The sequence below is a fragment of the Hesperophylax consimilis genome, chromosome 8 (assembly GCF_061612785.1).
Source record: "Hesperophylax consimilis isolate HC1 chromosome 8, BYU_Hcon_1.0, whole genome shotgun sequence".
NCBI lineage: Eukaryota > Metazoa > Arthropoda > Insecta > Trichoptera > Limnephilidae > Hesperophylax > Hesperophylax consimilis.
The window spans coordinates 40029664-40042162 of record NC_142843.1 but is presented as its reverse complement, the minus strand read 5'-3'; the positions used below and the strand labels follow the sequence as shown (position 1 = coordinate 40042162).

The following is a 12499-nucleotide window of genomic DNA, read 5'->3' as shown; positions in this document are numbered from 1 at the left end:
TATTACTATTACCGCTGTGCTAGTGCGAGATGCGAGTCATTATATTTGATTTAGGTGCTTTTAATTACTGTCATTACTAATTAGTCATTTGCTTTTTTAATTCATATCCATGTTTTAGTTGTACTGTTGTAAGACAGCTTAAGAATTAACTGGTCTTCTTAAACATATTTTTAAAAGCGTCCTACATCATTCAGTCTACTTTTATCCTTTCTCTGCCAGTTCCATGCCTCACTTCAGGGTAGGTAATTTTTTTTGTTAGCGCCAACTTCGTTCAGTCGTCCATTAATGCAGTTACCTGCATTTACCCTTCTTTCAATATTTCTGTCAGCCTTCCCATCTCTCGTAAACGTACTTCCTAAACGAACTGAACTGAAAAACGAACACGTTTTCCACATAAATATGATTTAAGATTTTCACGGCCAAAAGTATTTTTGCTATTCATTTTTGGGGTGTTATGCCGTGTTGCGCTAACTCCTTCTTTAGCCAACGATTCGGACAGCATTGCACATCTGCCCTGATGATGGACACCGCAATGCTGTCCGAAACGTCGGCTAAAGAAGGAGTTAGCGCAATACGGCATAACACCCCAAAAACGAATAACAAAAATACTTTTGGTCGTGAAAATCTTAAATCATATTTTAGAACACATCTGCCCTGGTGATGGTCACTGCAATGCTGTCCGAAACGTTGGCTAAAGAAGGAGTTAGCGCAACACGGCATAACACCCCAAAAACGAATAACAAAAAAACGTTTTCCACATTTATAAATTTTGTTAAGAGGAGCTTACTTGAACATAACCGTACTGCAGAAATTTAAAATCAGAATGATAACAAATCTCTCGGGGACCCTTTCGAATAGGGCTAAAGTACTCTGATGGTTTCAACAAAACAACCCTTAGAACTATGAAAGAATAGCGCCGATGAAAGAGCCATTTTTTATCATTCTGTAAAAGCGTTTGAGAGGGGTAAGTTTTTACATTAATTTGTTTTGCGTTGGGGGAGTTTATTGATATCAGTTACAGTTAACCGATTTGTTTAGTACCCTTAAATATATTCGTCGAATAAAACTATTAAATAAATACAAACAAGCGAGTATTGTCGAAAAAGTTTAATTTAATTTAATTTTCCTTTTCTATATTTATCTCAAATATCACCAGCATACCTTGTCAATTTCAAAATCAACAAAAAACGAATATATATTTTGCTTTGCGAACTGGTAGGTTAAGTTTATTATATTGTTGTAGAATTGTAGACCATCTCAAGCAACGCCTGGTTTTTATGGTAATGAAAGTAGAATGTTTACGTACATGAATTAAATTATATAGGTACTGTAAAGTGGCCCTGAGTAGGTACGCAACCATTCAAAAAGTATCGCCCGAAATATTACTTGATGCCCATTTTTCTTGCTATCATACAAACAAAAACAAAAAGAGTTTTTTTTCGAAGCACGTGTTACGTACACTGAAAATGAACACACTGTACAGAGTTTTACAGTAAACAGTACAGTAAACAATAGAAGTTTTAGTCTGTAAATAATAATTTAAATTTATGTTATTCATAATTCCCTACTCGATAATTTACACACTACATCGTTACGTCTTTACTTACGTGATTGTATTTATTCAATTCATTAATAAATGTTTTAAATTTTAAAACTAACCCCCTTCTTCTTAAAGATTATGAACTAGATTATTGACACAAACAAATCCCCAAATGAGAAAAAATATATCTACATAGATATTATTCTAGTCATAATTTTGAAAATTACGAAAATTGGAACCCATTTGCTAAATCGTATCGAATGAATGATAATAATTTTATTATTTGTTTGGACTAGATTATTGACACAAACAAATCCCCAAATGAGAAAAAATATATCTACATAGATATTATTCTAGTCATAATTTTGAAAATTACGAAAATTGGAACCTATTTGCTAAATCGTATCGAATGAATGATAATAATTTTATTATTTGTTTGGAGCCTGTCATATCCACATCTCCGCACTGGCAAATTGAAATACTACTTAACTACTGTAATAATGTACAGGGTTTTCCAATAAGAGGTGTTATTTTGATATTCAATCGTAAAAGATCAATGGTTTCGTTGCTTGTGTGGCACGTAGCGCCGTCTTGTTGAAAGTAAACGTTGTCCAGATCAATACCATCCAATTCCGGTCATAAAAAAATCATTAATCATCTCTCGATAGCGTAATCCATTCACCGTAACTGTTGCTCCAGCCTCATTTTCGAAAAAGTACGGTCCAATGACTCCGCCGGACCATAAACTGCACCAAACAGTCACACGTTGAGGATAGAGAGGCTTTTCAACAATAACTCTTGGATTTTCCGAGCCCCAGTTGCGACAATTTTGCTTGTTGAAGAAGCCACCGAGGTGGAAATGGGCCTCATCACTCAAGATGATTTGCATTTAATTCACTCAAGTGAATTTTAATAATTTCCATGCGTTGTTGAAGCGTGTATCGCTCCATTTTTATTAATGGCGTAGTTTCTACTTGTTACAAAAAATGACAGCTTCAAAAGTAACATCTACCGAAAAAGCGGGCTATTCAAAATAACACCTCTTATTGGAAAACCCTGTATATCTCTGCCCTTTAGATCGCCTTCACTCATTGTGACGAGGGAAGCATTTATTATAAGCTCGTTTTTTTCTTCTTTCGATTATCTAAATGTATACAACATCCGATAATATAGCTTATCTGCGTCATCGAGAACTTTGTATTACAATGAACACTTTCCAAATATGTTTATAATGTCTCTAAATTAACAAGGAGTTGACAATTGTAGGACGGAGTTGTTTGGCGTTCCAACCGTTTTGCCTAGGTATATATTACTGCATACTGCCGACATAAAATGGCATTACGGTTAGTTAGTTTTTGATGCAGCATCACGTTCATAGGTCAAATGCATTGTACATATAGATTTATATTAGTGATAGACAAACCTGTGTATGCAATCTTTAGCCATACGTTGTGATAATAGTATGTCTAGTGTCTCGTCTATAGTTAGTAATAATAATAAGTTAGAGCATTAAAGTAACATGCATATATACATTTGTACATCGCCCCTGAGGTGATATAAGTATTATTATTATTTCTTCTTCAATATTTGCAAAATTACTTTGTGGCGTCATTTTAATTATATGAAAGTGAAATACTTTGTAAAAACCACTTTTAATTAATAATAATCTACATGTTTCAAAGCCAATTAACTAATTAATTAATTTTCATTATCCTGACTAAGAGCCTAAGCCTTTGGCTTTGAATCATGTAGATTATTATTAAATAAAAATTTAATATACAAAGTATTTCATTTTCGTATTATTATTTGTTCAATTAGTTTTTTTATTAAATATTTATTGTATGGCAGTTATTGGCCGATATGTAGTTAAAATAAGAAATTTATTTTATGAATAAAATTGACGATAGAAATTGAAATTGTATTATTTTGGTAACAATTTCTGAGATGAATATTATCAGGTCCCTTTGGAAGGGTAAATATCTTAACGCCAGTGATAAGTGGTAATAATCGTTTTACGCAACAACATTCCCGGATCGCCGAGTGTCACGCCTGTGTTTGAGTTGAGAGAGGAGAGGTTAACGGTTATCGTTTGAGGTTCGGCTAGGATGGCTATAAAGTACGGAAATTTAAAGATCCAGCTTGGTTTTGTGTCTGTGTTCTAGTCAGGAATGTCAACTGTCCACATATGTTTACATTCACAAACGTGTCGCCGCTTGGTGAAACACTTGTGTTTTCTTTACAAACCTATAGTCAAGTCTATAGGGGGTGGCATGATAGGGAATCGGATGAAAGAAGTGTGTCTGTTTGAAAATGTTTTTCGTTTAGTTTTGTATTAACATATTTTGGGGTATAAATATTGATTACACGACACTACACGAGTATGGAATCGCTGTTCAATATAAACTATTCACTTACCATAACTATACTTCAAGAAGAAATTAATTTTTAAATTAAACAAATACAGCGCTTGACGAATGAAATGTAATGTTCCTTTTTTCGTAGCGTAGGCATATGTCTCGGTTCATTTAACTGTCCCTGGGCTTGGGTTTATCCCTCTTTGAACTTACAATAATTCATTACAGTGTAATTATTAATAATTAGTTCATACTGACTAAATTATTTTATAAAATATATAAATATTAATTCATAAGGTCTATAACATTCTCCGAACGTTCCAAGCCACTTTTCCCAAACAACGTTTCCCTCTCACTTACCGTCAGTTGAAATAATTCATATTTTGGTTTTAATTTGAAATTGCAGATTCTGCCATCTGAATTATGTAAAACATACGTGATTCTCCCAGTTTGTTGTTCATTCGTTCCTGAATGTTGGGTAATCAGGGTATCAATTCTCCAATACATGCCGCTCGCTTTCGCCGTCGAAAGTACATACATTGGTCGATATACTTATTCTTGAGTCTCGTCGATTTTACATACTTACTTACGCGAAACGTCATTCCACTCGAACAACGAGTGGATCGAACCACTTCGTCTAGAATCGAGGCCCAGGTTACCGATTCTCCAATCCAGGTCGCTCGCAATCGCCGTCGAAAATACGTACATTGGTCGACATTCCTATGCTTAAGTCACGTCGAGGCGATTGATTGAGATGATTGCGAGGGCCTGGATTGGAGAATCGATTCCCAGGACGTGTTTTGTAGTTCAGGCCGAATAGAATAGCATCTGGGAAGCATAACATCTGGTCGGTGGGTTTTTTGTTTCTCTCCCCCCTCAACCCAGCATCCCTTCTCCCGCACATGGTCCCCGTACCATGTTCAATGTTCACAACATCTTGAATACAAACAATATTGCTCACGTAACTGCGGATTCTGTCAAAACGACTCTGACGCAAACAAAGCTCCACTTATGTCGTTGTTTTTGTGAATGCGCAACTTTGTCAATACTGAAAAGCATTGACAAAGAGATAGGTAGGAGTGTTTTCATTTATTTTCGGTCGTCTCTCCACTACGAACAACGCCATTTTATTCGTGCCAAACGAATCAATTTTCAATTAGAAGATAATTAGTATATTACCTATCACGGACGAAATTGTACTTTGTAAGCTTGTACATTTTCCTGGAAATTGTCTTTCCAGTTCTCTCGATTATTATCGCTGTCCTTCCAGCGACAATTGGGAAATTAGGAAATTGGGATATAGCGACTTCCGCTGGGCAGGAAATAGATTTTTTCTCTGGTTTTTGTGCTGCTTGATTTTTATCTTCTCTCCGTTGTGTACACTGTACATGATGCGGAGATCAACATAGAGGTTTAGCGATAGGAAAAGCGTTGCTTATTTATGATACAGATGTATTTCATATTTAATCTTCATTAACCTCACCTAACATAATTCAAATTATCAGCCCGCGAATTCACACATAATTGATTGTGCGTTGCGAAGTCCTATTTTTCTGTCTGTAAATATGTGTGTTACGTGTCCGGTCAGTCCTGTCAAGATGGTAGTCACGTTTGATAATATCTTTTTATTCCGCCAGAGCGCATGAGCGTTGTTGCAACTGTTGCGAGCTGTCAAGTCGGAGTAAGCAACATTACGCGAAGTCCACTGTTAACAGAAAATTATATTTGGATTATTTTTATATCGCCGTTTCTGTGAAAAATCACCTCATGGGCGCTGTATTTATACTAGTTGGTTCTTTCAGGGTAAATGTCGTTATTCGATAATACAATTAAGTTCAATTTATCGTAGGCGGGTATAAGTACCGTCGCCCGGGGAACCATTTATTGGATAACCAACTCCTCTACCATAGGTCACCCCGAGTGGTTTGCTACGTTTGGTGACTTAGCAGAGGTGCCCGGGCTCATAGAGTGAGGTGTGTTTTGATACTGGCGGCGGATGTGCCTGCCTGTTTGGGGAGCTGCTTTGACCTGCCCAGCTGGCCTCCCTCGACTTATCGTCTTGCACCGCAGTGGATTCATAGGTCCGTCACTCCTGGACACACTGACCTCTAGATTCCTACCAACCGCTCATACCTTTTTCCTTCACCGAACTTCCTCTTCTTCCTTTCCTCCACATAGCATCCCCAATGTGGGGTTATTGAATAATAATAATAACCTGTTTCGTTTACAATACCTACATTATTTTTCAATAGCATGACAGTTATATAATTTCAATCTTTTTATTTATTTAATATCAACGGTATAAATATACCATAAACAATGATAACTATTGAATGATAACAATGATAATTAAAATCGTAGAAATATTTTAAAAAAAGAATTACAAATATATGTGGCATTTGATTGTGAAATGACATTAGAGAGTAAGTAAGTAAGTAAACAAGAGATACAAGTACATAAGTTTCTATTGTGCAAATAAGTTAGAATTAGATTATATTAATATTGAAAAGATTTGATAGCATAGCCCTCTTGTACCTACCTTGCGTGCAGTTAAATAGATCTGCCACATCTGCGTATCTATTACTAACTTCATGCAACCTAGGTACAAGCGAGTGTTTGGATTACTCAGTCCTGATATTGTTGCATTTAAACAAAATTTTAGAACGAGTAGCTCTCGTGGGTATATGGAATTCAGTGAGGTTAATTAAATCAGGACTGTCTATACTACCATTTACAATTTTGAACATAAATATTAAGTCAGATATAATTCTTCGATCTGAGAGTTTTAATAAATTTTGATTTTTCATCAAGTAATTATAGTTTATATTTTCAATGGGAATACCGAGTTTAAAATTAATGTGTCTTAGGAATTTATGTTCAATTTTTTCGATTGTAATTGAACGTAATTTGTAGTGGGGGGACCAGATCGAGGAGTTATATTCGACTTGACTACGAACCAGGGATGTATACAAAATTTTTAATGTTGAAATATTCTTGAAACCTCTGGAATTTCGAAGAATGAAGCCTAGCATTTTCATTTTTTTGAAGTTTTCACGCCAATATTTCAATTGCTAATTCAGTTGACCGGGCCGCGACTTGTTACATGAATAATTGGCTGTTTGGAAAGGAAACATTTTGCTATGAAACTAATGATCAATTAATTTAACGTTTCAATGATCATGACTTCAAGCGCCAATAAAGGTTTGAATTTAATTAAAATATCTGTGGAGTATAGGTACCTACCTATTCTTCACTTTGATTTGTTTTAATGTCAGAAATCATTGGTAACCCGTTGCCCGCGGGTCATTCATTACATTAGTCTTCCAATAAGATTCTTTTCTGGGTACAAATTTTTGAGTTTTGTCTTTTACCAAATAAAATTCCCGTAATTTATGTAATAAAGCGGGTTTATCCAGGTGGTCGAGTGTTTCTATGTTTGTACTGATCTAGAAACCAACTGACTAATTATTGTTAGGTTTTTATTTGACCCATTTTATTTAACTTCATTGTAACGTACGAGTAGAAACAAAGAGAAAAAAGTCCCGATAAACTCTTTTTTGGTAGTTTGTCAACGGAATTGAAAAACTTATCATGTATTTATGTATGACAATAAACACTTTGTTCACCAAAATAAGTTTTAACTCCCTAAACACTTACCAAAAGAAACAAACGTGTACCAAAAAGGGAATGTATAAAATAGAAAATCCGTATGGCAAATAAATAATTATTTACAACTGATAAAGTGGTGCTTGAACTTTAAACTGAAGCCAAATTGAATAAATATACATCAAATTTACTGCACCCAATTTACGAGATAACGCTACCCAAACAAACGGTTACAACGATTGCAATACATATAATGTAGGTATAGACCAAAACAAAACTTTTCGCGCCAAATGTGGATATATGCTCACGGCTGTCCCCGCGCCCCGCCCCTTACAAGTTAGGTTAGGTTAGGTTAGGTTAGGTTAGGTTAGGTTAGGTTAGGTTAGGTTAGGTTAGGTTAGGTTAGGTTAGGTTAGGTTAGGTTAGGTTAGGTTAGGTTAGGTTAGGTTAGGTTAGGTTAGGTTAGGTTAGGTTAGGTTGGATTAGATTAGATTAGATTAGGTTAGATATGGTTCAGTATTGTTTTGGTGTCAGGTACTTTATTTGACTAACATAAACTAAAATATATTGATTATTATTTTTATTTTTTTTGGTAAACTAAAGTTTAAGACAAGATTTTTTATGCATAGCACAAAGGGTAAAAAAAGTTTTCAGGTGAAAAAATGTAACAAGCAGTAATTGTTGAATGAAACACTAGTATATATTGAATTATTTCGCGGATAAGAGATAAGCCGCCATAGCTTAGTGGTCAAAGCTGTCGACCGGAAATCGAAGGGAAACGGGTTTGAGTCCCGTTGGCGTCATGTATCTTTTATCAGGAGATTTTTCAATGTGGATGAGTGTTTCAGGCGAATAATTATTGCTTGTAAAATAATTGTTAAAATATATTGGTTACGTTTTAGTATAAAATAGGTTGTCAAATGTTCGTTAACATTTACCTATTTTGGCTTGGCTGTTTTGTTTAGCTTTGGCCTATTTTACATGTGTACATTGTTATGGTAAGTCGTTCAGGAGTACAATAATAAGTGTATAGTACATAACATAATAACTTGAGAATTAACGATAAGCAGGCACAATACAAGTTAAACATAGCTAAATTAATACGGCGATAAAATGTGCACATAATTATTTAGAATATTTACTCCGGCAAGCAAACCGATAAACGTTGCATATGACTGGTTTAACCCGTTATTAGACAATATTAGTTGGGTAACTAGGAACCGTTGAAATTTTAATGAATTAATTTATACGTAATCTAACGCTTAGAAGTTGACTCTCACAAGTTAATTAACTTACAGTCGAGTCTTGAGCGCCAACGAAGTGATACGATAATAATAATTAAAGTTATTTTTAGTCTTAATTTACTCCTTCGGCAAACAAATAATAATACGTTATGTTTGATTCCCTTAAATTAACCGATTACATCAATTAGAGCATGTCGAACAGATTAGACCCAGACAGTTCTGTTCTATGTGCCAGTACTACATACAAGTATTAATTATGCATAGATGTCGCTTAATTAACATGATTGAGATCCAATTGATGGCAATCACCGACTTGCCGAGTTGGAGACTAGTACTGGCTGCTGGGAGGGTCGGGTTCGCGTCTTGGCTGTGTATATTTTTTTGAGTTCCTCTCGATAAACCAGTGAGGAAATTCGCCTCTCATTGTGCTGTAAAGGGGAAATCGAAAACTTTAAATATGGACAACAAAGTGTGAAGAGTCTGTTGACATGCTTCGATAATGCCAGTAACACTTGTCGATAGTAAAAACTTACTTAAAACATATATATACTTTGTAGAGCAATGAAGGTGAATGCCCTTTTGTGTTTTGGTTTTTTTACTCTTCAGGCTAATTTGTTCGGTTTTGGGAACAAGCAGCTAATTATTACTCGTAAAGTCAATTTGTTTGCTTTTCGGAACACCTGTTGTTCTCATAGAAATCGTTGTGTCTCACTTACCGTCATTATTTTAAATATGAACTAAATGGTGTTAAAAAGAGAAAACACTTATATTCAAATATAGATTTGATTTAAATGCACAACCTATATGAAACCAAAGGTTCCGACCGCAATTTGAGACAAATTTATGAAACGTTGTGATTTTTTTATTAATTATTTTTGGATAAAACGACAAGAAGTGAGGTGGCAGTAATGTTTATAATACATTTTTCTAATAAGATGTGTATTTTTTTTCATTTGTAATTTCAATGTTTAGACGAAAAAACCTGTGGTGAGCCATGTGAAAAGTGAAAAAATGAAAAATTGTGTTTAATTTCAAAATTTTAAAATATCAAAAATCGTATGTTTATTTCTAATAATGACATTTGAAATCGTATTTTATCAACTTTTAAAAACAGTTTTTAATTTTCGGATACCTTAATGTAACAACTAAATATGGCCAGTGGGTTTGAGCCCCAGCATTCCAAATTTATACCGATTTATAACATATTTCTCATTGACACTTTAAGATTTTAAGTTTCCTAAACCATATAGTTATTTTTTAAGATAATATCTATACATTTGTAAAGCCGAAACGGTAATTATATGAAATTCCCTCGATATACAAAAATCGCAATATAAGCTCCTAAAATAAATACCTAAGTGGAATAAAGTATCAAAAATATAACGATGGAATTCCATCACGAATCAACTCGCCCTTAAAGTATAATGTATCGGTTGAACCGTTAAGAAATTTCCTAACGATACGACGTTGCTTTCTCTGACCCGTGTACTTGAGAATATTTCTTGCCACGAACCTTGGTCAAGACTGAAGTAAAGTGGATTTTCATTGTCTTTTTTTTAAAACTGAAATGCGTAGGCACGCTTCCCACACATGATTTATATCGCTAAAAACGGTCTTAGATTATTTATAAAATACATAGGGATATGGAGTTTGGACAAAAGACTTCTTTGTTTCGCGTCATATCCCAGCTTCGCTTTGTGATTTCCTTCCCAAGTAGGTCAGTACAGTTTTCCTTCCCCGTAAATCGCCATTCCTAGAAGTTTCCCGACCTTACCCACGCCGCTCGCTTTCCGCCGCTTTTCTTTTTGTCACCTCTTAGCAGTTAGCCAAGTAGCCACACACACAGTTATCTGATATCTCGTTTAGCTATCCGGTATTATATATTATCTAATTGCCATTACGGGAGGAATGTTAAAAATGCTTTTCTTTGGAAAACATTCTTCGTTCAAATCTGATAGCGATGTAACGTTTCTAATATTGATGATAATGATTATTCATACAATAATTGTCCGATTATGTTGATATTAATACATATTATTACTTGTTTTCTCTAAAGTTGGAATACAGAAATATTATAACGACCGGTAATTTATGTGCTTCCAAGGGATGTTACTAAGGTATGAACACTATTCAAATTTGATGATTCTTCGTCCAAGAAATATGAAGGTTTGATTCATTTTATTTGTGCGGTTTCATTATGGGCAAATTTTAATTTCTATATTTTAAAAAATTGCAAAAATTAAGTAAACTTGATACGCATATAGTTCATCACTCATTCATCAGATTAAACTTTAACGATTTGAAACAAAGATTATTTGATTTTATTTATGTATGTGAATTTCTATATGTGTGTCGCCTGGCTAACGCTGGCTAAACCGCACTATGGAATTGTATATCTTAAATAGGACCACAGAAAAGGCCGTGATGGTATATGTCTATATCTCCTAAGGCTACCCCCAGTAAGGCCGGGTACACGTCAGCTAGTCTATTTATATATATCTTTTGTGGCTAACATTGTTTTTAAACAAATCTACAGTTTTATTTCGAGATTGATGAAATTTTGCATTCTTCTTGACGTTCGAAATAAGAGGCAAGTTACTGTCTACATAAGATTGCGGGCAACGCCGGGGACTATACGAATAAGGTGAAATAACAATGCACTTATTTCCTTTACTTTGTGATTCATTAGATTATCATTATAAGGGGGTATTTCACTATCTCTGATTATGTTCTGACCAAGCACTTATCCGCGGATTAGTCATTTTTTCGTTTTCACTATATCTGAATAAAGCTAACGCTCGGGTTAAAGTTAGATTTGACTAATCAGTGCTCGAACTTCACGTTAGGCGCTATTCCTCGAAACAAAGATGGCGTCAAAACATTCCGAGTTTAACAGCTGAGAAGTGAGTCGAATTTTGTAGAATGAATTTGAATGCTTGTATGATCCATCCTGAATTATGTGATTGTGTTCAAAATAAGAAACAATGTATTAATTCGACACGAATCTATCTAAAATGACCTGATAATCAACATAACATAACCAAAAAAATGCACACTTCGCGGTGTGCGGACTGTGACGCATGACAGCCGTGGCAGTAGATGGAGTAACTGCAAACATTTTGCGATGTTGCCAGACTATTTCGAGTGTTATCTATCCGGAAGTTCGAAACAATGGTGAAACGGTCGCCGTTGAATAACGAAGTTATTCTGATCTTTAAATCCAGCCAACGGATAGCTAGTCAGATATTTAGCCCGACATAGTGAAATACCCCCTTAGTTGCATATTGTTATTATTACTTACTAATAAAGATTTAATGAAATTAATGCTGATTAGTGATTTCTTCCTGTAAGTTAAAAAAATAATGGTCTGGGCTTGCAATTTGCAATAAAGATGTTCCAATTTAATTGTTTGCATTTTGAGGTCAGGTCAGTTCCTACTGAGTCACCGCCGGTGTACAGGCTATACAGACCGATTCACCGATGAATGGCTTTTCTCGACGCTTTTGTCCCATTGGGGTCAGGGCTGATTTTTCACGTCTCATAAACGACCGCAAGATTATTGTTACTGTTATGACAATGTAGGCATAACAATAACAATGTAAATGCAGAAATTCGTATATTTCTAATGAGGACCACCCTTGGGTGTATGATTGTGATTTAAAACCCCACAACCCTTTCAGACCCGAATTAAAACTGGCGATGGTAGGTCATATTTGATGTTATTTGAATATTTCCACTAATGCCACTTTCATTTG

The 12499-nt window shown here is 34.9% G+C and overlaps 1 protein-coding gene across 5 annotated transcripts in view; it reads left to right on the top strand.

The window, feature by feature from the left end:
* Positions 1 to 12499, top strand: part of nmo (serine/threonine-protein kinase nemo) — a 161792-nt gene that overhangs the window by 72632 nt on the left and 76661 nt on the right. The gene's annotated exons all lie outside the window — the stretch shown is intronic.